Source organism: Bos taurus, chromosome 1 (assembly GCF_002263795.3).
Source record: "Bos taurus isolate L1 Dominette 01449 registration number 42190680 breed Hereford chromosome 1, ARS-UCD2.0, whole genome shotgun sequence".
Classification (NCBI taxonomy): Eukaryota; Metazoa; Chordata; class Mammalia; order Artiodactyla; family Bovidae; genus Bos; species Bos taurus.
The window spans coordinates 71,257,438-71,285,288 of NC_037328.1; the positions used below are offsets into that span (position 1 = coordinate 71,257,438).

At 37.9% G+C, this 27,851-nt stretch overlaps 1 protein-coding gene across 3 annotated transcripts in view; it reads left to right on the plus strand.

Moving 5' to 3' along the window:
* The first annotated feature begins 340 nt into the window (after nucleotides 1–340).
* Nucleotides 341–27,851, plus strand: part of PAK2 (p21 (RAC1) activated kinase 2) — an 88,541-nt gene continuing 61,030 nt past the window's right edge. Inside the window, exon 1 of one of the 3 annotated variants that reach the window (XM_059881013.1) lies at nucleotides 341–646. The gene's annotated coding sequence lies outside the window, so the exon portion shown is untranslated. Of the gene's footprint in view, nucleotides 647–25,774; nucleotides 26,275–27,851 lie in introns of those variants that run through there. The other 2 variants (NM_001206727.1, XM_024984244.2) reach the window with 2 other exon arrangements.

Consider the following 27,851-nt stretch of genomic DNA (forward strand, 5'->3'; position numbering starts at 1 on the left):
CATCTCCAAACTACAACTCCCGACAGGCCCCGCGTGAACTCTCCCACTGGGAGGTGGTGCCGGTCTCCGCCCAGTGGAGCTCGGGCTTCGGTCCCGCCCCTCTCCGCTCCCCGCCGTCGCCCTCCCCCAGGGTTGTGGCCACGCGCAGCGGCGGTGGTTGTTCCGCTTCCCCTCTGGCCTGGGCCGTCGCCATTGCCGAAGGCTCCCTGCCCTCCCCTCCCGGCGCCCGCGGGGCTCGGCTGCCGCCTGGCCTAGCAGTAGCAGCGGCTGCGCTCCAGCGCGGCTCCTCTTCCCGCCCCGCTTCCCCTTCCCTCCCCTCCCCGCCCCGCGTCGCGCGCTTGCTCTGGGCGGCTCCGGAGCCCGCCGGGAGCTCGGCCGGAGGCTCCTCGCTGGGGCGGGGACCTTTCCTCGCCTAGGGTAAGTCTGCAGACAGGCCGGGACGCGGGCCGTCGTTCTCATTTCTCCTCGCTTCTACGCGGCCTGGCCGGCGTGAGCGGCCCGGTGCAGCTGACCTACCCTACGCGGGCCCGGGAAGCCGCCACCTGCGTGCCTGGAGCCGCAACTCTTGGGGCGGTGGCTCATTGTCTGCGCCCTCGGGCTGTTTTCTTCTCCGGCTCTAGCCTGAAATGGGAGGCTTGCTGGGCTGGTGAGATCTAACTCTTCCTGGACCCGGCCCTGCCCTGAACCCTGTCGCGCCACCGTCTCTGCCCTCTGTAGATCTCCCTTCCCTCGCGTTTCAGCCGCCTTTTCTTCATTTACTTTAGTGTTCGACGAAACGTTTCGGGTTTTATTCCTTGATTTTTTCGTTTCTTACCGAGTCCCAGCTCCTCCTTATCTCTCTGGTCATCCCAGTTTCTTTGCCGAGGCACATTGTCTAGAGCCGCTTCATTCTTTTTAAACTGCAATCTGTGATCTCTTCCATATTCCGCATCAGTAGAAAACGAATAGTTTTCCGAGGGTTTGAGAGCCTCCGTTTAAAAACAGAACTTTCGGGTCTTTTCGTGATTCCTTTTGATCCTCCGCCAGGAGGTGAATATTTGCTTCTTTAGGTAACTTAGCTGAAGGTTGGCTTTCACCATGTTTAGCTTTCTTTAAAACAACACATACACACAAAACGTTGTCGAATATTCCTCAGTGCGCTCAACCTTTTGACTCATTCTTTAAAGATAGAGTCATCCAAGAGCTGAAGAGTGGAAAGCAATTGCCGTTGTCGTCAGTTGTTGTAGGGTTGTACTACCGGCCCCGTATCTTATCTTTAATGGGAATACTCTGGGCAGTGCGAACGTGATTTCTTTCCTCCTTGATAAATAATGCCAACTCCTATTGGTTTAGTTATCTCATTTATTTTACAAGTAATCTGTGTTTTTTTGTTTTCTTTTTCAACCTCTGTGAAAAGACAATCAAAATGGTTAGGCCTAAAATTAGACTCCCACGAGCTGTGTTTTGGATCAAGGTTGTTCACGTCACGTTTTTTCCCCTGCTCTGTTTGACTCTTCCGCTCTTGCAAGTAGGCAGGATATTGAAATGTAGAAGAATTTGCTCTGGGGGTTTTGTTGTTGTACGGTTATTAAAAGAATAACATTAAGTAAAGTTAGATTGGGATGAAGACAGCGAATGGTAATTTTAAAAGCAGGTTAGAACTTGTCAACTTTTCCAAGAGCTCTGTGGCTTTTGTAAATCACACTCATAATCCCTTCTATATATTTTGTATCTATGAAAAAATATATATCTAAGTGAAACGTTTGTTCATGTTCTCCTCTTAAGGGTATTAAGGCAACTCTTAAATCCTTAGTTTTTAAATCTTTGTTGTTTTAACTAGCCAGAAACACAGACTTACATTATGAAAAATGAACCTTAAAATGTTTCTGACCTGTAACATATGTAGATCTTAAACCCACTTTCAGGTTTTGGTGGAAGAGGTTGACCTAAATTCAGTGTATTTTCAGGACTGTCATTTTGGTAGCGTCAGTTGTCCTTAATTCATTGAGAGGTCTTCTTGGCCTAAGGGGTTAAGGTCTAGAAATGTTGGAGTGTGCAAGTAGATGTGTTGATGTCAGCTTCTCTGCCAGTGATTTCTATAATCTGATACTTTTACTGAGGAAGAGTTCTGGGTATTCTGCTTCTCTTAGGGCCCTGATTCCAGTTTACAATTATTCAGAATTATTCTTCTGGACTTTTGACATTAAATGTTAACCTTGCAAACCCAAATTCATAAAGTCTGTAATTGTAGTCTATCTACTGAACAAATGAATAGGGGTTCCTATGATTCTCTAGTCTTTTTGATGGGCAGATTTCCAAGCAGACATGGTTAGCAGTGGTGTATGTATCTTTTCAATTATAATTTTTTTTAAGAAAAAACTTGGAACTTGTTCAGGTAGCTGGGATAAACATTCAGTTATTCTTTTTTTTTTTTTTTTTTTAATTTTTTTTTGGCTATGCCGGGTCTTCATTACTGCAGTTGGGCTTTCTCTAGTTCAGTGAATGGGGGCTACTCTGTAGTTGAGGTACGCACGCCTCTCATTGAGATGGCTTCTCTTGTTGAGCGTGGGAGCTTCAGTAGTTGTGGCTTGCGTGCTTAGTTACCCTGAGGCACGTGGAATCTTCCTGGACCAGGGATGGAACCTGTGTCCCCTGCCTTGGCAGGTGGATTCTTTACCCTTGGACCACCTGCGAGGTTCTCTATTCTTTTTTAAAAAGAGAGAGACCTTGTTCAAATAGCTTGGGATAAAATAGGTATATATTGTTAAATTCTTCCTATGTTTAATCTGTCTATATTGATTATTCTAGTATTTGAATATAACATTTCTTTTGGCTTTCTGAATTTTCTACTTTTGATTAAAATGTGAAACTGTACCTTGTTTTCAAGTCTTTAAGGCTTTGGGATTCTGATCAATTTGTTTTTAAAAGCTCTTGCAGTTAGTTACAGGGCTAATTCCAAACTAATCAAGGAGGATGTTAAGTTACTGGCAAATCTGAGTTGTCCTTTGTATCCTTCTTGTACCTTGGTAGAAGCAGAAAGAGATGCAAAAAAAAAAAAAAAAGAAGAAGAAGAAAAAAAAATAGCCCCTGTTGCCTTGAAAAATACTATTTTCTTCTGTGATAAGAATTGAGTGTCACCACTTCTTCATTTTAGGATCACTAACCTGAGTAAGAATAGTTAAGTCTGAATATTCAGGCCACATTTCAGAGGTCTAGCCTGTTGTCTCTAAGATACATTAGTACTTGTCATTCCAGGTATCAGAAGTGGTTAGGAGCTGGAGACCTGGGTTTGAATCCTAGCTCTTGCACTTGACTCTGGACAAGATACATATTCTTTTCAGACTTGATTTTTTCAATCTGTAAGATGAGGACTAATAATAATAACAGTATAATACAAATTTCATAAGGCTATTTGGAGCAAATGAGATAATACAGGGAAAATTACTTAGCAAATGCTGTGCTTACATGATTAATAAATGTTAATTAATATTCTATTCTAAAATAGGTTTTATATTTAGTTGCTTCTGCAACAAATGTTATACCTAGAAACTTAGATTTAAGACTGCTTTCTGAAAGTGGTTGGAATCTGAGGACCACGTTTTTGAGACCATAACTGTTAAAAGTTACTTTTCAGGGGAAAAAAAAAGTTTCACCAATGAAATCAAATATAGGTTTTTTAAATACATATTTCTCAGATTTTAAAATAGTCATATTTCTCAGAAAATTTAGAAAGTAGTGTAAACTATTAAGAAACAGGACAAAAATTACTATACAAAAATCACTTAGCCCTCAGAGATAACCATAGTTATAACAGATTAGAATAGTGAGTTTTTTCCCCCTTATTTTAAAATTAAATTTCAAAGGTAGTCAGTTCATGCTTATCACAAAAGATTCAAGCAAGTCAGTTATTTAGAGTAAAAAGTGAAAATTACTTCCCTTACTTCCTAGTCGCATTTCTTACAGGTACCCACTGTTAGCAATTTTGTTTTCTTTATGCAATTAGAAATAAACACAGTGTGTGTGTAATCTTACCTTGATTTTTTTAATAAAAAATCTATTATAAATTCTTTTTCCATCTCAGTACTTGTTATACCTCATGTTTTTAATAGTCATGCAATATTCTATTCTTTTCTTGTACTTTACTTAATTATTTATGGTTATTTGTTACTTCTACTTTCGGGCAACTAAAAGTGGAGCTTTAGTGAACTTACTTATATCTTTGTGCACATACATATGTATAGAAGTATTTCCATAAAAAGGATTATTAAGTGTGCATTTTAAGTTTTAATAGATGCCAAATTGCCTTCCTAAAAGGTTATACTGATCTATACTTCTTTACTGAATTGCAGAAGCTCTTTACACATAGTACACACTAATCCTTTGTTTAAGAGTATCTTTTCCATTTTACCTTTATCAAAAAACAATCTTCTATATTTTCTTCTGGTACTTTAATAATTATATTTAAATCTTAGTACTTCAGGATTATTTTTTTGGTGCAAAGTGGGGTAAGAGTTTGGCTACTGAAATAAAATATAGGTATGAAAATATTTCAGGACTTTGAGGTTGGTGTAAAAATTTGTCACATTGATAGGGATTCAGAGAGGAATATTTTAATAGTTTTATTGTAAGCATCACATTTGAAAACGAGGGGGAAATGCCCTCTTTTGGCTCCTGGTTCTTGGCATCTACCTAATTCATCCTCAGCTTTCAAATTTCAGCTTTAGCTTTCTCTGGGAGTCTTCCCTGATTTTCAGTATGATTTAGATATTCTTATTGGTTTTATATGTTTTCTTAACACATTGATCCATAATCTTTCTTTGGAGTGTGCTGAAAGGATGAGTTATTCATTTGGAAATGAGAATTATATCTCAATTTTTGTCAATTGAAACTAATCAAAAAGGAGGTGCAAAGAACTCTAGTTTTGGTTAAAATTGAAACACATATATACATACGGGCTTCCCATGTGTCGTAATGGTAAAGAACCCGCCTCCAGTGCAGGTTAGAGGTAACAGACTCTGGTGGATCCCTGGGTTGGGAACATCCCCAGGAGGAGGGCATGACAACCTACTCCCGTATTCTTCCCTGGAGAATCCAATGGACAAAGGAGCCTGGCGGGCTGCAGTCCATATTGGGTCATGCAGAAACCCACTCCAGTATTCTTGCCTGGAGAATCCCATGGACAGAGGAGCCTGGCGGGCTGTAGTCCGTATAGGGTTGTGCAGAGTCAGAGACAACTGAAGCGACTTAGCACAGCACATATGTACATATACGTTCAGGGCTCTTTTAACCTACGTTACTGAGTTCTTCCTAACATGTTTCTGATCACACCATTATCTTGTAGATAGTATTTTTTCATGTGAATATTTAATAAGTTCTGGGAAAATAGAGGTTTTATTTTAATCCTTATTTCATAGGTGCATTTTAAGGTATAATCTCAGCTTTTAAAAAATTAATTCCTATTCTCAGATTCCCTTGCAATCCAGTGATCAGGACTCTGTGTTTCCTTTGTGTTTCCCCTGGTTGGGGAACTAAGATCTCAAAAGCCACATGGTGTGCCCAAAAATTTAAAAAAAAATTAATTCCTATGCTTTTTAATTTTGAGATTTGGTTTATAAAGCAAAAATGTTACATAATAACCACATGAACAACAAGAGTTGGAGTAAAACTTATAGACACAATTTCAGTTTCTCTAAAGATCAGGTTATTAAAGAATAAAAAGTTACATTGGCAGATATAATAGTAAAAATATAGTCAGGTGTTTGATAGAGTATCTGTTGCAAATTCTTTCTGAACTTTTTCACCTTCCCTATTGAATATTTGAAAATAATAAAGTTTTTTTTTTTTTTTTAAAACGAACATTGCCTATGAATGACTGCTGTTAATACAGTATTTTGATATTTCTTTATATTTTGTATGTGTACATAATTTACTTTTCTGAAATTTTGGAGTCATATTTTGTGGAATTTGATATCTTGACTTTTTTTAAACTTAACATTAAATCTTGACAGTTTCCTTCTGTTCTCCTTAAAAATTCTTTTTAAAAATGATTTTTTAATGTTGCCTAACGTTCTATTGTACAGCTGTGCCTTAGTTTCACTATTTTCCTATTGGCCAATGTGTGATTTTTTTCCAGTATTTTATACAAATAATTCTGTAGTGAATGTCTTTTTATTTTTCCCTGATTATTTAGAATATTTTCTTAGAAATGGAATTACTGAATAAAAGCATATAAACATTTAAAAGTATTAAGTTACGCTTCAGAAATGTTTGATGTGTATTATCACTAGCTTTGTGAATCTCATTTTGTTGCTGTTGTCCTTGAAACAACCATCATTCTTAATGAAATTATTAAATTTGCTTAAATTTGTTTATTGCTAGGCACATAAATTAGTTTAATATGCATTTCTTGTTTAACTTATAGTTTTTGTGGATTTGGTTTAGTTTATTATTTCTGATAAATATACAGAGGTAACGAGATTTTCTTTTTTTAGTAAGTTCTCTTTAAAAATTTTTTTACACTATTTTAAAAGTTGGTTTCCATTCAGTTCTTATAAAACATTCGCTACATTCTGTGTGTTGCATGAAACATCCTTGAGCCTATCTTACACCCAGTAGTTGGTACCTGTAGAAATAACTAGATTTTTGGGTTCACGATAATTTTTCTTATCTTTCTGAATTTCAGTAAAATTTTACTTTTGTTTTCCAGGTTCCTTGTCTTACCTAAAAATAATAGTAACTTTCACTTTATTTCCAGTAGTTATAATATTTATTTTTATTTTAGCTCTTTATTACATTGATGAGAATCTCCAAGACACAGTTAAATAAGAGAGGTGATAATTGTCTTGGAATGTCTCTGGTATTTTTACAGTTAAGGATGACTACAGCTGTTGGTTTTAGATTAAAATTCCTTATTATTTATTTACTTCTTTATAAAAAAGAATTATCTTCTGAATTTTATCAAATGTTTTTATAACACTTAGGTGATGGTAAGGTTTTTCTTTTACTACTTACAAAAGTATGTAAGTAAATTTGCTAATAACATTGCCAAGATACTCAAAGACCTATATTATGAGGAACCAAACTTGTTAGTCAAGTGTACAGAATTTATTGAAAGAGTAGAAAGAATCTCATAGGAATTTTTAATTTAATAAGAATACACAGTCCATATGGTAACTTTTGTGGTCTATGGAGAAATCCTTACTCTCATGCATCAGCTTTGATAAATTTGTATCTAATATTTTTTAAGATATTCAAATTTATTATATGGGTACATGTAAATTTTTATAATTAAAATCTGGTGTTCATTTCCATCATTTATTAGTGATTTTGTTATTTTTCTTAATTTGATTTGCCAAATGTTTTCTTAGTAATTTTTTAATAAGAAACTTTGAGATTCATTCTGTTAATTTTCTGTGTCCTGATTTTCTAACTTCTGCTTTTTATTTTGTTCCTGCTTTTTTTTGTTGTTATACTTTTTCTAACTTAGTAAATTCTTAGTTCTCTCTCTTTTTTATTTAATGAGAACATTTAATGCTCTTAATTTGCCTCTGAGTACAACTTTGCATTCTAAAATGCCTCTGAATGATTTTCTTGATTTCATTGCTTTCCAAATAGTTGGTAGTTCTAATTTGATTACCTCTTTGACTCAGGAGGTACTTGGTACAGTTCTGTTCACTCTTACATTCTTTCATTGTCAGTGACTATGGTTTTTTAAAATATTTTTGAGTTTATTGAGGGTTTCTTTGTGACTTAAAGCATAATCCAATTTTCTAAATGATCTTTGAAAACTTAAAAAGAACATTTTCTATTTGCACATACAGTTTATATACACACATGTATCTGTCAATCTTTATTCAAATTGTCTTACTCCTTATTAATAGTTTTTATAACTATAAGACTTAGCCTTTATTTTTTCATCTTAATCTGTCATTGTTTCTGAAAAGCTTATGCTTACTTATATTGAGGCCTTTATGTTTGTTTTTTCTGCCTGAATACTGTCTTCCTTTCATATGTCACTGCTTTAAAGGAGCCTTACCTGATCAGCCATCTAATACAGCCTCCCCTGCCCCTGCTCGGTATCTAACTTTTTGTCCCTTTGTGTTTTTCTTTATAGCACTTCCACCTGAATGTATTTTTTCATTTACTTGTTTATTTCTTTGCTATTATCCTGTTCAGAACTTAGAACAAGTATGTATGCAGTAAGAATGTGTTGAGTAGAGGGTGCTCAGTTTTTTAATGATTTTTATTTTTAAAAAATTAATAGACTTCATTTTATACCATTTTAGATTCACAAAAAAAATTGAGCAGAAAAGTACAGAGAGCTCTCATATACCCTGATCTACCTTCTCCCTTAGCTTCCCCAACTATCATTATACATTATGTGGTATGTTTGTTACAATTGATGAACCACTGTACATCACTATCAATCAAAGCTCATAATTTATATTAGGATTCACTTTTGATGATTAATATAATGAGTATTGGGTATTGACAAGTGGTGGATAAATGCCACGTATCCACCATTACAGTATCATCCAGAATAGTTTCTCAGCTCCTAAAATTCCCTGTGCTCCTCTTATTTGTCCCTCTTTTTTCGCTAATCCTTGTCAACTACTGATGCTTTAACTGTCTCCACGGTCTTGCCTTTTCCAGAATGTCATATAGTTGGATTATACAATATGTAACCTTTTCAGCTTCTTTCACTTAGCAATATGCATTTGAGTGTCATTCATTATTTTTTTATGGCTTAATAGCTCATTGCTTTTTTGTGCTGAATAATACTCCATTGTTGGAATATACCACAGTTTGTCTATCCACTTACCTACTGAAGGACATCTTGGTTGCTTCCACCTTTGGCAGCCATGAGTAAAGCTGCTATATAAACATCCATGTTTGGGTTTTGCATGGGTATAAGTTTTCAGCTGATTAGAGTAAATAGCAAGGAAAACGATCACTGTATTGTACGGTAAGAATGTATTTAGTTTCCTAAGAATCTGCTAAAACTGTCTTTCAAAGTGACTGAACCATTTTGCTTTCCCAGCAGCAGTGAATGAGAGTTCCTGCTGCTCAAATCCTCTTCAGCATTTAATGTTATTCGTGTTTTTGATTTTAACCATTTAAATAGATGTGTAGTGCTATCTTATTGTTGCAGTTTGCAATTCCCTAATGAAGTATGAGGCTGAGCGTCTTTATTTCAGATGCTTCTTTTGCAAATATTTTCCCCTACTCTGGCTTGTCTTGTTATCGCAACCCTGATGATTTTTATGTTTTTGGTATAATATTATTGATGGATGTTTGGGTTCTGTACTGCTTAAGGTCTGCATTCCACCTAATCAATAAAAATTTGTCATATTTAATCTGAGTCTTTTATTTTACTTAAATTCATATCAGTCCTGTTCTTTGTTTAGTAAATTATTAGCCAACTTTTTCTTTCCATGCCACTTTTAATTGTAGCTCTTTTAAATTGTAACTACTGAACTACTAAAATAGTTTAGTTTTGTTTTAATCTAAAATGAATACTGAAAACATATATGTGTATTGTTACAATTTTGTTGAGTGTGTTTCTGTTATTTTTTAATGCTTTCTATTTTTTAATGGCTCATTGCTACTGCTTCTACATTTTTGTGAAATATACATAATGTAAAGTTATCTTAACCAATTTTAGGTGAAGTTATCTATTAAACAACATGAGTTTGAATTGCCCAGGTCCACTTATGCCTGGTTTGTTTGTTTGTTTTTCTCAATAGTAAATACTATAGTACAGCACTATTCAAGGTTGGTTGAATCCTAGGATGCAGAACCACAGATACAGAGGAACTTTGGATTTGGAGAAACCATATTATGGAGAGCTGGACTGTGGGTTATACTCAGATTTTTTACTGTGTGGAGGGTTGTGCCCTCAACCCCAAACTGTTCAGAGTTAACCATATGCAGTTCTTTGGCATTAAGTACACTTACATTGTACAACCATCATTGCCATCCATCTCCAGAATTTTTCATCTTTGCTAACTGAATTTTTGTGCTCATTAAATGCTGACCCTCTATTCCTCTATATCCACAACCCCTCGTGACTATGTCTAATCTACTTTCTCCTATGATTTTGCCATTTCCAGATGATTCATATAAGTAGAATCATACAGTATTTGTCCTTTTGTGTCTGCTTATTTCATGTAGCATATTTTCAAGGTTCATCCTTCTTATAGTGTTTATGGGGCTTCCTTGGTAGCTCAGCTGGTAAAGAATCCGCCTGCAATTCAGGAGACCCTGGTTCAATTCCTGGGTTGGGAACATCCCCTGGAGAAGGGATAGGCTAACCGTTCCAGTATTCTTCGGCTTCCCTGGTGGCTCAGATGGTAAAGAATCCACCTGCAATGCAGGAGACCTGGGTTCGATCCCTGGGTTGGGAACATTCCCTGGAGGAGGGCATGGCAACCCACTCCAGTGTTCTTGCCTGGAGAGTCCCCATGGACAGAATAGCCTGGCAGGCTACAGTCCATGGGGTCACAAAGAGTTGGACAGGACTGAATGACTAAGCACAGAACATACCTGAAGCTTCATTCTTTATTTCTTCATTTCCAGAAATATTTTTGGTTACTTTTAGTTCTGTTTTCTTCCTTGGAAACACTTGTAGTCATTAGGTTATCTTATCATTTCTGTCTTTTGTGTGAGCTTCTCAAATGTTTGTCTTTATCACTCATTTGATTTTCCTTTATCACCTCCAGTGTCGGCTTTATTTCCGCTATTAAAATATAGTTTCATTGCATCTTTTAAAAATTTACCCCATTCCTTTTTTTTTGCTTAAATTACCCTCATTTCATCTTGGTCTTTTCTCTTTATATATGCCTGTTTCATGGAGTTTGCCAAACAGTGTTTAGAACTTAATTCTGTGTCCTGAATTAATTCACCTAAGTTAGATTCTACTTTTATGAAAAGTAATTTTTTCCGTTTCTTGTGCTGCATTATTGTTGGGATCAGTGTTGGATTTTTTTTCCTGCTTATTCATCCTTTTTCTTTTTTAAATATTTATTTTTATTTACTTATATATTAGGTTTCCCAGGTGGCTCAGTGGTAAAGAATCCACCTGCCATTGTAGGATATGCAGGTTCGATCCCTTGGTCAGGAAGATCCCATGGAGAAGGAAATGGCAACCCATTCTAGTATTCTTGCCTGGGAAATTGCATGGACAGAGGAGTGTGGCTGGCTCCAGTCCATGGGGTCACAAGAAGAGTCAGACACAACTGAGCAAGTAAACAATAAACAGCTTATTTATTTGGCTCTGCTGGGTCTTAGTTTATGCATCTGGGATCTAGTTCCCAGACCAGGGGATTAAACCCCTGTGCCTGGAAGCAGTGTGGAGCCTTAGCCACTGGACTACCAGGGAAGTCCCCTGCTTATTCATCTTTGAATAAAGGTAACTGCTATCTATTACCTGATACTCATTTATTGGAAACGTTTGTGGGATTGATTGTCCTTGCCTCTACAGTTGGCTAGGGTTCTGGTTGAAACCTCTTCTTAGGTGTGTTGCTGAAGGATAAATACACACAGCTCCTAGCCTGAGTCCCCAGTGATTAATTGGCATTCATCTAATAGGGTAGTTCTGGGCTAGGATGGTACGGTCTTAACCCTACCTTGATTTCTAGCCTGTGCTTCTTTTAATGCTCTTACTGATTCTAATCTTGTACCCACAACACAACACTTCGCTTGTGTAAATACACCTCTCAGGAAACCGTGTAGGAATCCAGGGTTTTTTTGCCATTTTACAGTTCCACCTGAACTTTATATCCATAGAGACACATAGAAAGTTACTCGTTTTCAGGAACTTGCATGGCAGTCTCCTAAATGTATATAGAAAGATTAGAAGAAATGATAAGGAACTCTAGCTGCCACAGAACTCACCTCTCCTTAGCAAGAAATGAGTTAACAAGAGTGACTAACTTGTTTCTTTGAGGCAAACTTTGGGTCTCCAAATTAAAGGATGGCTAGCAGAGAGGAATTAAAAGACGCTTACTCCTTGAAAGGAAAGTTATGACCAACCTAGATAGCATATTAAAAAGCAGAGACATTACTTTGCCAACAAAGATACATCTGGTCAAGGCTGTGGTTTTTCCAGTGGTCATGTATGGATGTGAGAGTTGGACTGTGAAGAAAGCTGAGTGCCAAAGAATTGATGCTTTTGAACTGTGATGTTGGAGAAGACTCTTGAGAGTCCCTTGGACTGCAAGGAGATCTAACCAGTCCATTCTAAAGGAGATCAGTCCTGGGTGTTCATTGGAAGGACTGATGCTGAGGCTGAAACTCCAGTACTTTGGCCACCTGATGCGAATACTCATTGGAAAAGACTCTGATGCTGGGAGGGATTGGGGACAGGAGGAGAAGGGGACGACAGAGGATGAGATGGTTGGATGGCATCACCCACTCGATGGACATGAGTTTGAGTAAACTCCGGGAGTTGGTGATGGACAGGGAGGCCTGGCGTGCTGCAATTCATGGGGTTGCAAAGAGTCGGACACGACTGAGCGACTGAACTGAACTAAACTGAGCAGAGAGGAGCAAGCTATCTTTATATCTTAACTTTCTCTTATGAAACAAGTATCATGGATGGGTCGTGGATCTTAGTTAAGATTGTGTGACCTTAAAGCTAATGGAAAGCCTTTTAAGACTAAATAAAATTGTTTTCGTGGAAATTTGGGATAGATTACTGCTATCTGATTTGATACTACTTTTTACTATACGAAGCTGGTTTCAGTTTTTGTTTAACTTAGACAACCATGTAAGGAATCAAATAATCAGCTGCAGACCTTTATTTTTCAGTATAAAGTCTTTGATTGATAAGTTTTTGGTCTGATTATAGGAAAATAGCATCTTGTTCCAGTTTGCATTTTTTTGATATCTAGTTGAACACTTTTCATACACATCCAGTTGTCCTACTTATGATTTTTTTGACTTTACTAGGTGTAAAAGTGGTATGCATTTAGTAGAAACCATACTTTGAATTTTGGGCTAGTAATACAGGGTTCAGTACTCTGGTGGTGCTGGGCAGAGGCAGTGAGTGAGCTGCAGCTCCCAGTCAGCCAAGCAGTCACAGGGGTATAACCATACACTTCACAACTATTCTGTACCCTTAAAACCATTCTCTTTTTCACTTTTAAGAAAAATATTCAGTGAACTACAGAAAACATTCAACATTGTTATAAAATAGGCTTTATGTTAGGTGAATTTGCCCAGCTGTCAACTGATGTGTTTTGAGCATGTTTAAGGTAGGCTTAGGCTATGATGTTCTTTGATAGATTTAGTTATATTAAATGCATTTTCAACTTAATGATATTTTTAACATACATATCTTAAGTCAAGGATGATCTGTGTTTATTGTCCCTCCCCTCCTTTTTCATTTTGAATTGTTATTGAGGCTTGTGACCAAACTTGAGGAAAGCTAGACTTCTCACTGTTGAACACGCTTTAAACAATGTTTATTTGTTGTTCCTTGCTTTCCCATTCACTACCTCATAGGCAGTTTTGAAACACTTTTTGTCTCACTCTTTTACTTCTTTCATGCTTGGTCATAGTTTCACTTTTCTAGTTTTGTGATTGGGTGAAGGCCCAGGGGAAGAAGAAGAAAAGAGGATCACATTTAGATTACAAAGTTTCCTTAACACACTGCTTCCTCTCTTTACAGAGATCTTCCTCTCTTTTTTTGGTTGGTAAATTCTTCTCATCCTTCAAAAGCCAGTTTTGATTTCTTTGCCTAATTACTAATTACTTTACCTAATCATATAAACAGGAGCTTTGAGTCGTCTTTTCCATCACATTCCACTTACCCCATCAGCTCTTATCTCACTGCAGAGTAGTCCTTTGTTATTCTTTACCACTGATGGTGAGTTCAAAACTGAGACTAGATCTTAGTTATCTTTATTTCTGACATCTGGCACATTGTAATTCACAAAATAAGTATTTCAGTGACTTAGACTTGAAACCATGTCATTTTCCTGTTTCTAGTGTGAAGTGTAAAAAAAGTAATAGGTCTTTCTGGGAAGTGTGATTATGGATATTCTGTTTTTCTTTAAATTTTATTCTGGTTTGGGTTCTTTGTAATGACCTTGTACTACTTTTGTTATGAGAATAAAAAACACTTAAAACCAAGCCTCCTGAATTTCCAAGTGTTCCCCATTGCCCAGCATCTGCGACTTTCTGGCCCCACTCAGCAGGCCTATTTCTCCCTACTGGCTGCTGCCCTTCTGTCTCATGAACTAAATTATTCTTATTGTTCCTGTTGCCTAGAATTCCATCTTCTGGGTAAGAATATGATTAGTAGTAAACTGAGAAATAACTTGTAATAGAGATTGAGTAATGACAATTTAGACTAGTGTCCTGCTGTCTTATTTTGAATATATAGTGGTTAAGGTGAGGTGAATAAAGTGAGCTTGGATGAATTTTATCAGTTGTGAATATCAAGATAAATGGAGCATTTAATTATCTTAGCTTTCTAGATTGGGCTTCCCTGGTGGCTCAGATCGTAAAGAATCTGCCTGCAGTGCGGGAGACCTGGGTTTGATCCCTGGGTTGGGAAGATCCCCTGGAGAAGGAAATGGCTACCCACTTGAGTATTCTTGCCTCAAGAATTTCTTGGACTGAGGGGCCTGGTGTGCTACAGTCCATGGGGTTGCAAAGATTACTTTGCTGTGATGCCATCTCAAAAAAACCATTCTTTTTTTCTTTTTTTTTGGTTGTGCTAGATCTTCATTACTGTGTGGGCTTTTCTCAAGTGGAGCTACTCTCTAATTGAGGTGCATGGGCTTCTCATTATGGTGGCTTTTCTTGCTGTGGTTCACGATCTCTAGGGTGCCTGGGCTTCAGTAGTTGTGGTGCCTGGGCTCAGTAGTCGTATGTAGTTCCTGGGTTCTAGAGCACAGGCTTAGTAGTTGTGGCACATGGGGTTAGTTGCTCCTTGGCATGTGGGATCTTCCTGGACCAGGGATCGAACCCATGTCTCCTGCATTGGCAGGCAGATTCTTTACCACTGAGTCACCAAGAAAGCCTCAGATATACCTTTCATTGTTTGATTTTTTTTCCTTCAACAAGTACTCATCTCTGAGACACATGAACTGCACACAGTGCTAGGTATTAGTGATGTCATGGTCAATAAAATACTGACTGGATCCATGCTTGTGGAGTTTATAACCTAGTTAAGGTAGGCAGTTTTATAACAAATCCATTATGATGAATGTTAAGGCAGTGAACTAATGTGCCTGGCGTGGGAGTGCGGAGATATCAGAGAAGGTTTCCTGGGAAAGTGACCTTTAGGCCAATACTTAAAGCAAGTGTTGGACAGGTGGAGGTGATGAATAGAAAGAAGGGTGACGGACTCGATCTCAGTTTGCCCAGGGCTTTCCTGGGTTTAGCACTGAAAATCTTGCGTCCCAGGATAACTCATCAGTTCTAGGGAAACTGGATGACTGAACATAAAATTTCCCAGAAAGGCCATGTGGCTGAGATGGCTGTCAGAGAAACAGAAAGAACAGGCAAAACTTAAAGCCTGTAGAGGGAAAGTCTACAGAGCCTAAAGTCTAAAGTTTCCAGAGTCTGGAAAATTAGAGGCTTGATCATGCATGTACTAGCAGGCTTCCTTTTAAGTATCCTACTGAAAGGCTTTAAAGTAGAGGACTGAAGTTACAAAGTTTATGTATTTTGAAGTGGCTCTCTGTGCAGCGAACAGACTGGGAGAGACTGAGAGTGGATTTGGGACAGTAAATAATGGTTAGGTTATAGCTGCAGTGACTTGGTGTTAAAGCTGTTTTGGGAAGCACAGATAGTTTTGAGAATTAGGTTGTTTCAGTAGTGTTATGAAATCCTAAAGCAAATGATTTTCAAAGATTGTTTTCCTCCAAGAGTGCTGATTTCTTAAAAATGGTAAACCAGACATGTTTTACTCCCATATTTTTCTGTCTCACGGGATAAAAATTTTACTAACAGAATAAATCGAAGCAATTAAGTTTTTAAAACTGCCAACCATCTTTTTTTCCAGATATGAAGAACAGCAGCATAGAATGTAGGACACATGGCTGTGAAGTTTTAGAAGTGATTATTTTCCTGATAACAGCAAAAAGTATAACTTCAAAGTAGTCCTGTTGAAGGTGAAAGTCGCTCAGTTGTGTTTGACTCTTTTTTGTGTGTGTGTGTGTTTGACTGTTTGTGACCCCATGGACTATACAGTTCATGGAATTCTCCAGGCCAGAATATTGGAGTGGGTAGCCTTTCCCTTCTCCAGGGGATCTTTCCAACCCAGGGATCAAACCCAGGTCTCCTGCATTGCAGGCAGATTCTTTACCAGCTAAGCTACAAGGGAAGCCCAAGAATACTGGAGTGGGTAACCTGTCTCTTCTCAAGGGGATCTTCCTGACCTAGGACCCAAACTGGGGTCTCTCCTGCATTGGAGGCGATTTTTTACCAACTGAGCTGTCAGGGAAGCCCCGTTGAAAGGCTGTGTAATTTTTTCCAGTGATGTGTCAGCCCTTCAGATCATATTTTAGAACTCTTACCCTCAAAATACTCCTGGAGACAACCACATAGTCTTTAAAATATCTTCTTCAACAGAGGCAAACCTTCCATCTTTGCCTGTGCCCATTCTTCTGTCCTTCTTGCTTTCTCCATCTGCATTTGCCCCTCTGTGGTTTCTTTTCCCTTAAATTTTAAAAAATGAGATGTAATTTGTATATGATAAAATCCACTCTTTAAAAGGTGTATGACTCCATGGGTTTTTATTGCTTTTATTTTTTTAGTGATATTCACAAGGTTATACAACCATCGCCACTCTCTAATTTGCATTACTGCAAGGAGAAATCTTACACCCAATAACAGTCACTGATTTTACCCCAATCTACACTCTCTCACCCCAGGCAACCACAAATCTATTTTCTGTCTATAAGTTTGTCTATTCTGGATATATAGAAGAATCACATAATGTGTGGTCTTTTGTGACTAGTTTCATTTTATGCACTGAGTTTTCAAGGTTCATCCCTATTACAGCATGTATGTGTACATCATTCCTTTTTGTGGCTGAATATTACTCCCAATTCAGTTCTTTTGAGTATACGTAGGAGTGGAATTGCTGAGTCATATAGTAACTCCATGTTTAACCTTTTGAGGAGCTATCAGATTGTTTTACAAAGCAGCTGCACCATTTTGCAATCCTGCCAGCAGTGTTGGAGGATTCCATTTTCTCTCCATCCTCACTAACTTGCTTTTTCCTTGTCTTTTGATTCTAGCCATCCTAATGTGTGAGACGGTATCTCATTGTGGTTTTAATTTGCATTTCTCTGATCACTAATGATGTTGAGTATTTTTTCATGTGCTTATTGGCCATTAGTATATCTTCAGATCCTTTGAGAAAGCATTCTGTGTTTAGAATTGAGTATTTTAGGTCTGTGGTTCTTAGAAACTTTCCGTAATGGATTAATAACTTTTGTAATATACCATAAAATGAAAGAAAAACAGACAAAATGCAAGCCCCATTTGTTGTTGTTGTTAGAGTCAGGAGCAGATTACTCTGCCAAATTGCTCTACAAGTTTCTAAACACTTGCTCTCAATTTTTGTATTTCATTGAGTAGTGGTAATAAACAGCCAGTCCACCTAATACTCTTCCAGAGGTACTGCTTTAACCTACTAAAAGATATTTGAAAAGTTGTTCAATTTTTTTCGTGTTTGAATTCAAGGCAATTGCTTGATTCTTGTATTTTCTCACTTCCAGATATTGTTATCAATTCTAATTTGCTGTTGAATTAATCCCGCAGAGTGCTGGTTTTGAGGCTTGATGAAGATAAACACTATATACAGATTCTATACAAGCTAGTTATTTTATCGAGATAACCCAGAGAGTACAGTTTTAGCCAAAGATAACAAGGCAAATTGTGTTTGGGGCCAAGGTAGCCTTCTGTTCCTCTCTCAGTCTTTCTCATGGGAGGTCCCATCAATGTTGATGATATTGTTCTTGATGAAGGGGTTTCTGCTAGGTGTTCAGAAGCACAGAGAAGCTTACCCTAAAATCTCATACGTGTCCAACTGTGTGACTCTGAAATCCCAACATACTTATTTAACATACTTATTTTATTTGTTTGTAAATAGTCACCTGGCCGTAACTGTAATCCTTATTCTGAGCATAATTTTTTACCTCCTTGCTCACATTTATACAAAAATAAATATTATTCATGCTCAGCCCCTTTATGATCCTGTAGACATGAACAGTCTGTGAGCATGAGCAGTTCTTTATCTCCTGTCTTAAACAAGGTCTAGAAGGTCTAAGTCCATGCGCTGGTCCTGACTTTGAAACCCTACAGTCTAGGAACACTGGTTATACTATCCAGATTATTTATACTTTCAGTGGTGGAAATTATGAAAAAAAGCGAGTTACTAGAAAATGTTTATAATGGCCTTGAACTAGTGAAGGTGTGTAGAGCATTTATGAATCAAAGTGTAGTTTTAAACATTACTTGTTGCCTCTGTATTAAAGAGCATTATGTTGCACAATGTCTGATACAGAGAAATGTGAAAAGTGTTCCTTGGTAGCCAGGAGTTCATCATCTTGTAGAAAGAAGAGGAGTTAGAAGTCACTTAACTGACAGTCAAGGAAGTATGTAAATATCAAATTAATGAATAGGACTGTATCTGTCACTCTGGGTCCAATCAGGGGAGAGATGAGAGACAGTAATTTGAATATGGAAAGAATAGTAACTGGCAGGAGAGTGGAGTAGTGAGGGGTTAGCTGCTGCTGCTGCTGTGTTGCTTCAGAGGGGTTAGCTAGTAAGAAGTAAATAGAACTCCAGAGAACTCAGGAATAACAGAAGTAAGGAGCAGTTGCTACCCCAAGGGCTGATATCTCAGAACCTAGGGAAGAGTCCTCCTTCCCCCAGAAGGGGGAGGTGCAGGCCTTGTTGGGGAGAGCATGGCTTGTGGATCATTTGGATGACAGAGAAGGTGATGACGTGCTGTACTGGTGGATGTGCTGGACATTGGCTCCCTAGGACGCTAGGGCAAGTTGTTTGTTGGAGGTGCTAACTCCACTCCAAAACCTCCCAAGAAGAAAGTGTGAGGAAGCTTCTGGCTGCTATACTGCTGGCCACCTTGCCATGTAGAAGCCTGGTGCTGGAGGAGCTTGTGAAGCAAGGGCACCAGAACCGGGAAGCAAAACAAAACTTTTCTCCTGTAGTGTCTCTCCTGCGCCCTCTGCTGTTTAAGCTTAGCATCATGCCAACCGGTCAAGGAAAAACATTTAAAGATCCCAGACCTGTTTTCGGAGTAGGTGAAAAGGATGAGTTTGGAACTGAAAGACACTATGGCAGTAATCAGCATGGGAATGGTAATAGTGCAGTAGGAGCTCAGAGAAGGAGTAGAGGTTGTATCAAGTTTTGACAGTTAGTGAAAGTCGCTCAGTCGTGTCCGACTCTTTGCGACCCCTTGGTGTAGCCCACCAGGCTCCTCCCTCCATGGAATTCTCCAGGCAAGAGTACTGGAGTGGGTTGCCGTTTCCTTCTCCAGGGATCTTCCTGACCCAGGGATCGAACCCGGGTCTCCTGCATTCCAAGCAGACGCTTTAACCTCTGAGCCACCAAAGGACACTTTGACAGTTAAGGAAGAACAACTATTTGAAAGAGCTCTTAAAACATGAGTATGGTTTGGGGGTTTTTTTGTAATTGAAAATGACTTACTGTTTTTCCTCATTAGAAAAACAGTACATGTTCATTTTATAAAAATTAGAATATGGGCAAGTAGTTTTGCCTATAGTCTATAAATAAAGGAGGGAAAAGCACAGCGTGTTTTTTCTTTGACAGAATATGGCTAGGTGGTGGATATAATAGGAAGGAAAAACTTTCTATGATGGTGCTTACAGCTGCTTTTGTATCTTTGTTTACAGAAAAGTTGGCTTTAAGATTATAATAATGCAAAATTGTATAAACTAGCATTTTGAGTAACTTTCTATCTTTGGTGTTTATATAAGATTTATTTATGGAACTTCTTTAAGAAGTTTGTCAAATAGACAATTACTGGACATCACATTTGTGCTCTTTGAGTGACCATGAGGAAGAGATTTTCTGTTGTAATCACACTGATGAAATGTATCTTAGAAGTCCATTGTGCTTTTCTCCTCTTTGAGCAAAGGTTTTCATATGAATGTTGCTCTTAGGAATAGAGTTCTAGCAGACTTAATCTGAGAAAACACATTGAAAACCAAATCTTGCCTTTGTTGACCTTTGAGGGTTAATTGCCCCAGATACTAAAGACTGCAGAATTCTCACGAAAGAGAAGGACTTTATTTCTTTTTAATTTAACTTTTATTTTATATTGGGGTATAGTTGTTTTACAATGTTGTGTTAGTTTCAGGTGTACAGCAGAATGACTCAGTTACATATATACATTCGGAAAGGTAAAGATTTTATAATACCATATCACTATTTATTGGCATTTATACTTTAAAAGTTAGTAATTCTAGAGAGTGAAAACAAAGTTCTTCTGTGTTAACCAACAACTGGCTCATGAATGCTTAGAATATATAATGTTAGGCATGTTTTCAGAGGACTGTGCTATACTGCTAAATTCGGACTAGTGCCTATTGACTTGTTAGTCTTTTAACTGACTTGATACAAAAGTAAATTGTTTGTGTTCCTGTTTTTGATAAAATTAAAATATTAGTGTAAGTTTAGTGTAAGTTTAGTTTTTATACCTTTTAGATAAAACATTTGACTTAGAAATTTCTGACTTAAGAAATTTCTGACCACTCATCCTCTGACTGTGTATGAACAGTTTAGAACTGTCTAATTTGAACTTGTTGTAGTGATGAAAATGTTCTTCTTTCTGTGCTGCCTAGTATGGCTAGTGTGACTAAGAGACAATTTTATTTTTATTTCATTTAAATTCATTTATATTTAAATAGCCATATATGGCTAGTATGGCCCACCCATATTGGATAGCAAAGCTTACAGCCCAGTGTGTTGATAAGGAAAAAAGTTCTAAAGATAAATAATTTGAAGATGACTTTAAAAGCAAATTCCTATTCAGGTGAAAGCAAGGAGAAGCAGGACTTAGCAGACCCTAGCAAAGCATAGTTTTGGGCAGGATGCTGACCTCAGTCTGAGGATTATCCTTTAATTTATTGAACCAGAGTGGGGAAATAAGGCATGTCACTTGTAGACTTTAGACTGTTATGAGCCCATATGCACCCTCAATCTGTCTTATTTTGATGGTTGCTTGCTAAGATAGTGGAACTTAAAAATGGTAGCAGCCTAGATTTATAAATCACCTTAAGGAGAAGGATGAACTTCCTCAAGCTTGGTGTCTACTAGAAGTAAATTTTTGTTGTGTTAAACCATTGAGATTTGGGAAATGTTTGTTACCAGTGCATAGGCTAGCCCAGCCTAATAAAGGGTTGTTTTCAGTCTTTTGCAGTTATGACAATGCTGTCTATAAGTTTGTGATAGCTTTTCTTCCAAGGAGCAAGCATCTTTTAATTTCATGGCTAGAGTCAATGTCCACAGTGATTTTGGAGCCCAAGAAAATAGTCTGTCACTGTTCCCATTGTTTCCCCATCTATTTGCCATGAAGTGATGGGACCAGATGCCATGATCTTCATTTTTGGAATGTTGAATTTTCAGCCAGCTTTTTCACTCTGCTCTTTCACCTTCATCAAAAAGCTCTCTAGTTTCCTCTTTGCTTTCTGCCATTAGGATGGTATCTTAGGCATGTCTGAGGTTATTGATATTTCTCCCAGCAGTCTTGATTCCAGCTTGTAATTCATCCAGCCTGGCATTTCGCATGATGTACTCTGCATAGAAGTTAAATAAGCGGGAGTGACAATGTACAGCTATCCCAATTTGGAACCAGTCCATTGTTCCATGTCCAGTTTTAACTGTTGCTTCTTGGCCTGCATACAGGTTTCTCAGGAGGCAGGTAAGGTGGTCTGGTATTCCCATCCCTTTAAAAATCTTCCACAGTTTGTTGTGATCCACAACAAAGGCTTTAGCATAGTCAGTGAAGCAGAAGTAGATGTTTTTCTGAAATTCCCTTGCTTTTTCTTTGATCCAGCAGATGTTAGCAATTTGATCTCTGGTTACTCTGCCTTTTCTAAATCTAGCTTGTACATCTGAAGTTTTCAGTTCACGTACTGTTGAAGCCTACCTAGAAGGATTTTGAGCATTACCTGGCTAGCATGTGAAATGAGTGCAGTTTTCCAATAGTTTGAACATTTTTTGACATTGCCCTTCTTTGGGATTAGAATGAAAACTGACCTTTTCCAGTCCTGTGACCACTGCTGAGTTTATTGAGTGCAGCACTTTAACAGCATCATCTTCTAAGTTTCGAAATAGCTCGGCTGGAATTCCATCACTTGCACTAGCTTTGCTCTAATAATGCTTCCTAAGTCCCTCTTGACTTCACACTCCAGGATGTCAGACTAGGTAAGTGACCACACCATCATGGTTATCCAGGTCATTAAGACCTTTTTTGTGTAATTCTGTGTATTCTTGCCATCTCTTCTTAATCTCTTCTGCTTTTGTTAGGTCCTTGTCATTTCTGTCCTTTTTTTTGCCTGTGTTTGCATGAAATGTTCCCTTGGTATTTTTCAGTTTTCTTCCAGAGATCTCTAGTCTTTCGCATTCTATTGTTTTCCTCTACTTGTTTACATTTTCTTTATATTAGGAAACGTGGGAAAAGGGGAGTGAAGCACACAGGGAGTGGCAGCCAGAATGACAGTGTAACTGGCTACTCAATTCCATTGTATTGTCCCTGAGGAAGTTATATAAAAATCATTCACAGGATCATCCAACAGGATGAGGAACAGGATCTAAGTCGATGGGATCTCTCTGTTGCCACCACCATTGGTCATGGGTTCACTCCACAGCTGACTCCCTTGCATTAGCAGGTTGCACATATGAGGGTGCTGTGCTATCCCATGGCATTGCGCAGCTCAGAATGAAGAGGGGTGTTGTTATGTTGCACCTGCATGAAAAAGTTGGCCGCACCTAGTATAGAACTGGTTGTTGGGATAAGACACCTTGTAAGGCTAAAGAAAAAGATTTAAAAAGATGCATAAGTGGTATGGTATCTGGTAGAAGATCCCCCACCTTTTTTTTTTTTTTTTAATCGAGACCTTTCATTTCGAGGAGAGTCTTTCCACATCGTTATTCTTCAGGAATGTCTTTGCTATGCTATTGCTCTTCGATGTAGATTTTAGGATTAACTGCCCAGTTTTCCACATAACTCTTCTGGGACTTTGATTAGGATTGCTTTGAATCTGTAGATTAATTTGAAGAAATGTGGCATTTGTTCATTATTGACTCTTTAAATTTATGTCCATTAGTATCTCACAATGTATTTAGGTCTTCATGTCTTTAGTACATTTTTCCTCTATGTAAAGATTCTAGGCCCACAGTTCCCAACCTGTGCAAGGCATCCTGGAATACCATACTGAGCTTAAAGGCACTGTGGGATATTTTAAATTTTAGAGGGAAACAGTGATGGATGTCTGTTGGACACAATGTGAACATCCAGTTCTAGGAAGTCCCACAGTTTTCAACATTAGGTTGTGATACATTTGGTAAAGTCTGTCCTTATGAAATGGTTGCTGAGATCAGAAATAATGTAAATCAGTGTGGAACAGGAAATGAGTGTGAGTGGGGTCTGAGGTTTCAGAGGTTGTGCATGTTTCCCTATGTACCTGATTGAGAAAGAAATAAAAGTTTTTTTTTTTTTCTTTTTTCTTTTCAATTCATGTGTATTCAGGTTACTAAGTTATTAGGATGAGTGAATGATGAATACCAATGAAGTTGTTTGGACTAAACTACTAAATCAGTGAAACTGTTAGGAATGTCTTTTGGCCTAGAGGTGCTGTGAAATGAATACTGAGAATAGCAGGGGCACCATGTTTGGAAATTTCTGTTCCAGGAACTTCAGACTTTGTAATGATATTATACATGGTATCTTTTCCCCCTCTCATTTCATTTTCTGCTTTTAGTGTGCACAAATGCAGTTGAATTTTGTGTATTCCTCTTTATCCTGAAAATTTGCTAAATTTGTGTTTATCCTAATTCATCGTAATTTTATTTGCAGTTTGTAGAGTCTTCTCATTTGTTTCTTCTAGCATAGCAGAGCATTGGAGAAAAAAGAATAAGCAGTAATACAAAATGATATATTCAGAGAAGTCTAACTTCTAACTCAGTCCCTTCCATTTTATTCTTGGGAGAAGGCAATGGCACCCCACTCCAGTACTCTTGCCTGGAAAATCCCATGGATGGAGGAGCCTGGTAGGCTGCAGTCCATGGGGTCGCTAAGAGTCGAACACAACTGAGCGACTTCACTTTCACGCATTGGAGGAGGAAATGGCAACCCACTCCAGTGTTCTTGCCTGGAGAATCCCAGGGACAGCGGGGCCTGGTGGGTTGCCGTCTATGGGGTCGCACAGAGTCGAACACGACTGAAGCGACTTAGCAGCAGTAGCAGCAGCAAAATAACCTTTAAAAAAGTTGTGGTTATTCTTCCATTAAAAATAATAACAAAACACACACACACACACAAATAATAACAGTAGCCATGTGTGTGTGCTTGTGTATTGTTACACCTCCCCCCACCACCTTAGGTAAGTGGTAGCATACCATACATACATTTTTCCCTTATCTTGCATTTTCATCAGTTGTATATCCTGAGATTATTCCATGGCAATGTATACAGTGATCTCCTCCTTCAGTTTTACAGCTTCATAATACTTGAGTGTGTGATATACCACAGTAGATTCAACCAGTCCCCTGTTTCTGGCTGTTTGAGATGCTTCCAGTCTTTTGCTGTTATAGATAATACAACAGTAACAGCCTTACTTGTGCTCTCTTTGTTCCTTGGTTAATTTTGCCAGAGGTGTTTTACTAGTTTTGTCTAAGACAGCTTTTTAGCTTTATTGATCTTCTCTATTGTATAATAATCTTCTATTCAGCAATTTCTGCTTTTATCTTAATTATTATTTTCTTCCTGCTTAGGGTTTCTTTTGCTATTTTTGTTTGTGGTTTTGTTTTGCTTCTTAGGTTGGATGCTTAACTCATTAAATTTTGGTTCTTTTTTAAAGTAAAAATTCAAAACTGTGTCATTAAATGCTTTAATCACATCCTGCAAGGTATATATGTATGTATGGGGAGGGGGGAGTAAAATATACCTAATATAAAATTTCCGGTTTTTTAGGTATATACTTCATTGGCATTAAGTACATTTGGAGCCTTAAGCGACTGTTACCACTGTCCATTTCCAACACTTTTTCATTATCCCAAATGCAAACTACCTTACTAAACAATATCTCCCTGTTTCACAATCCCCCACCCCAGACCTTGGTGAACTCTATTCTACTTTCTGTCTCTGTTGAGTTTGACCAAATAGATATCTCATATAAGTGAAATTTTACAGTAGTTGTCCTTTTGTCTGGCTTATTTTACTTAATATGTTCATGGTCATCCTTATTAGAGCATGTATCAAATTTCACCTCTTTTTGAAGCTAAATAATACTCTCCCTGCACCACCTTTTGTTTATCCTAGTCCTGCAAATTTTCATTCTCATTCAATTCTTAGTATTTTCTGATTGCCATTGTATCTATTTTTAACCCTAAGTCTTTAAGAGGTGTTTTGAATTTTCAAACTCATGAAGTTTTCTTCTAGTTATCTTTTTGTTATTCATTTCAAACTTAATTGATTTTGGTTAAGAGTATATAGTGATTCCAATCTTTTGAAGATTTTCTCTCTCTCATAATGTATTTATTTTAACCTTATTCTTGAAAGATAGTTTTGTTTTGTTGGCATCTTTTCCTCTCAATATATTGAGAATATTGAAGATATCCCAATGTCCTCTTGCTTTCGTTGTTTGTATCAAAAAGTAAGCTGAAAGTCCAACTGCCACTTCTGTGAGGTTTATCCTTTTTTCTCCTCTGACCAATATTAAGAACTTTTTGATCTTAATTTCACTATGATGTCTTAACTTTGATGTGCATAGATTACATTTTATCCTGCTTTTGATTCATTAGGTTTCTTAAACTTACAGATTTGTGTCCTTCATCTGCTCTAGAAAGTTCTCAGCTCTAATTTATCTGGTGAGTGAGTTCCTCATTCATTCTGTCATCTTCTGGAACTTGAAGTAGATGTATCTTAGGTTATCTAGCCTACTCCTTTTACTTGTACATTTTCTCTCTCTTTGTCTCTCTGTACTGCAGTCTAGGAACTTCACATGTATCTTCCACTTCACTAACTCTCTTCTGCTGAGTCCACCCTGCTCTTTACTTCAAATGGTAAGTTTTAATTTTTACTGAAAGTTCTGTATGGTTGTTTTTCATATTTGCTTTTTTCCCCCCTGCTTTTATATTTGAGTTTCTTACACATATTCTGTGTCAGATTATTTCACATCTGTTTCACCAGTGTGTTTTGGTTAGTTCTCAGTCATGGTGTGTTGTTTGTGTTCTGAATTTTCCTATGAGCTGCTCCTTTTCCTTATAATTTGGTTTTTGGGTATTTTTTGAGACCTGTGTTGAACTTGTTTCCTCCCAAAGAGGCTTTGTATTTATATGTGATTCTGTCATTCACCAGGGAGTGCTGCCAACATGGCCACATTCAATTAAACCTGTTTGGAATTTGGGGGGACCTCATAGGTCTCATCTGCCTGCGACGCAGGAGACGTGGGTTCGATTTCTGGGTCGGGAAGATCCCTTGAAGAAGGAAATGGCAATCCACTCCAGTATTCTTGCCTGGAAAATCCCATGGACAGAGGAGCCTGGCAGGCTTCAATCCACGGGGTTTCAAGAGTTGGATACGACTTGGCGACTAAACCAGCACTGCCATAGGGCTCGTGGATTTCAGACCACAAACGTGCATTTTGTTGTTAGGATTTCTTTAGGGATTCCCCATTGCCCTGCACTCTTGTTGTTATCACTGTGCTCTGGATACCTGAGATTTCCTTGTTCCCTTCTGTGCAGAGGGATTTACTACATATTGATTTAATTTCATATAGATGACAGCTTTTAGGTCCTAGCCTTATGTGGAAGGGACTCCAGTTTTGGCAAGCTCTGGGTTTTATCACTTGTTCCTGTGACAGCCATCAAAGTAGAACTTTAGTCAGAATTCCACGGAGAATAACAGATAACAGGTTTGATAAATGGCTTACTCTCTTGTTCCTGGTTTCACCGCGCTTTGCACTGTATGGGAATATCCCTTTCATCTTAACTAGCTTATCCATGCATATTTAAAGATTTGTTATGTTATCTAACCCTGTATTTATTAGAGTTCGAGGCAAAGTTTCTTTTTATTTTTCCTTTATTCTGTATCAGTGCCCCAGTTACTCTCTACAGCCCTTCCTCTCTCGTCTCTTTTTCCTTTTTGGCTTTGCCACGCATGGGCCTGATGTTGTGACCATTGCCACCAAATGAAAACACTCCTTTCTGATTTATGAACTCTTCTCTCACGGCCTGTGTTGTTGTCCTCTTAAGGTGATTTGGGATATTTTCATTAATGCTTTTGCTCTTAAAGATATTTGAGGCTTTTTTGAAGGGGAACAGGGTAGAAAGGCCAGTGATGTTGGGACTCTCAGAGCTTATTGAGAGGTTGTTAGAAATCTTATCAAGTAGTGTTGTATTACTACATTCACAAGGCACTAAAAAATTAAGGTTTGTTTGGTATTTATAGAAAATGTAAGTAAAAATATAAAGCACAATTGTGCTTTGAAAGTCATGTTTTCCAGTAGTGTATATTTTGCAGTTGGAGTACCATAGATGATCTGAGTAAATTATAATAAATTTGGTAATTTCTACTAGTTGGACTGACTGGTTCCAGACACCACTCCTTTTTTCGTTTCTGTTGTGTATTAGGCTTCCCC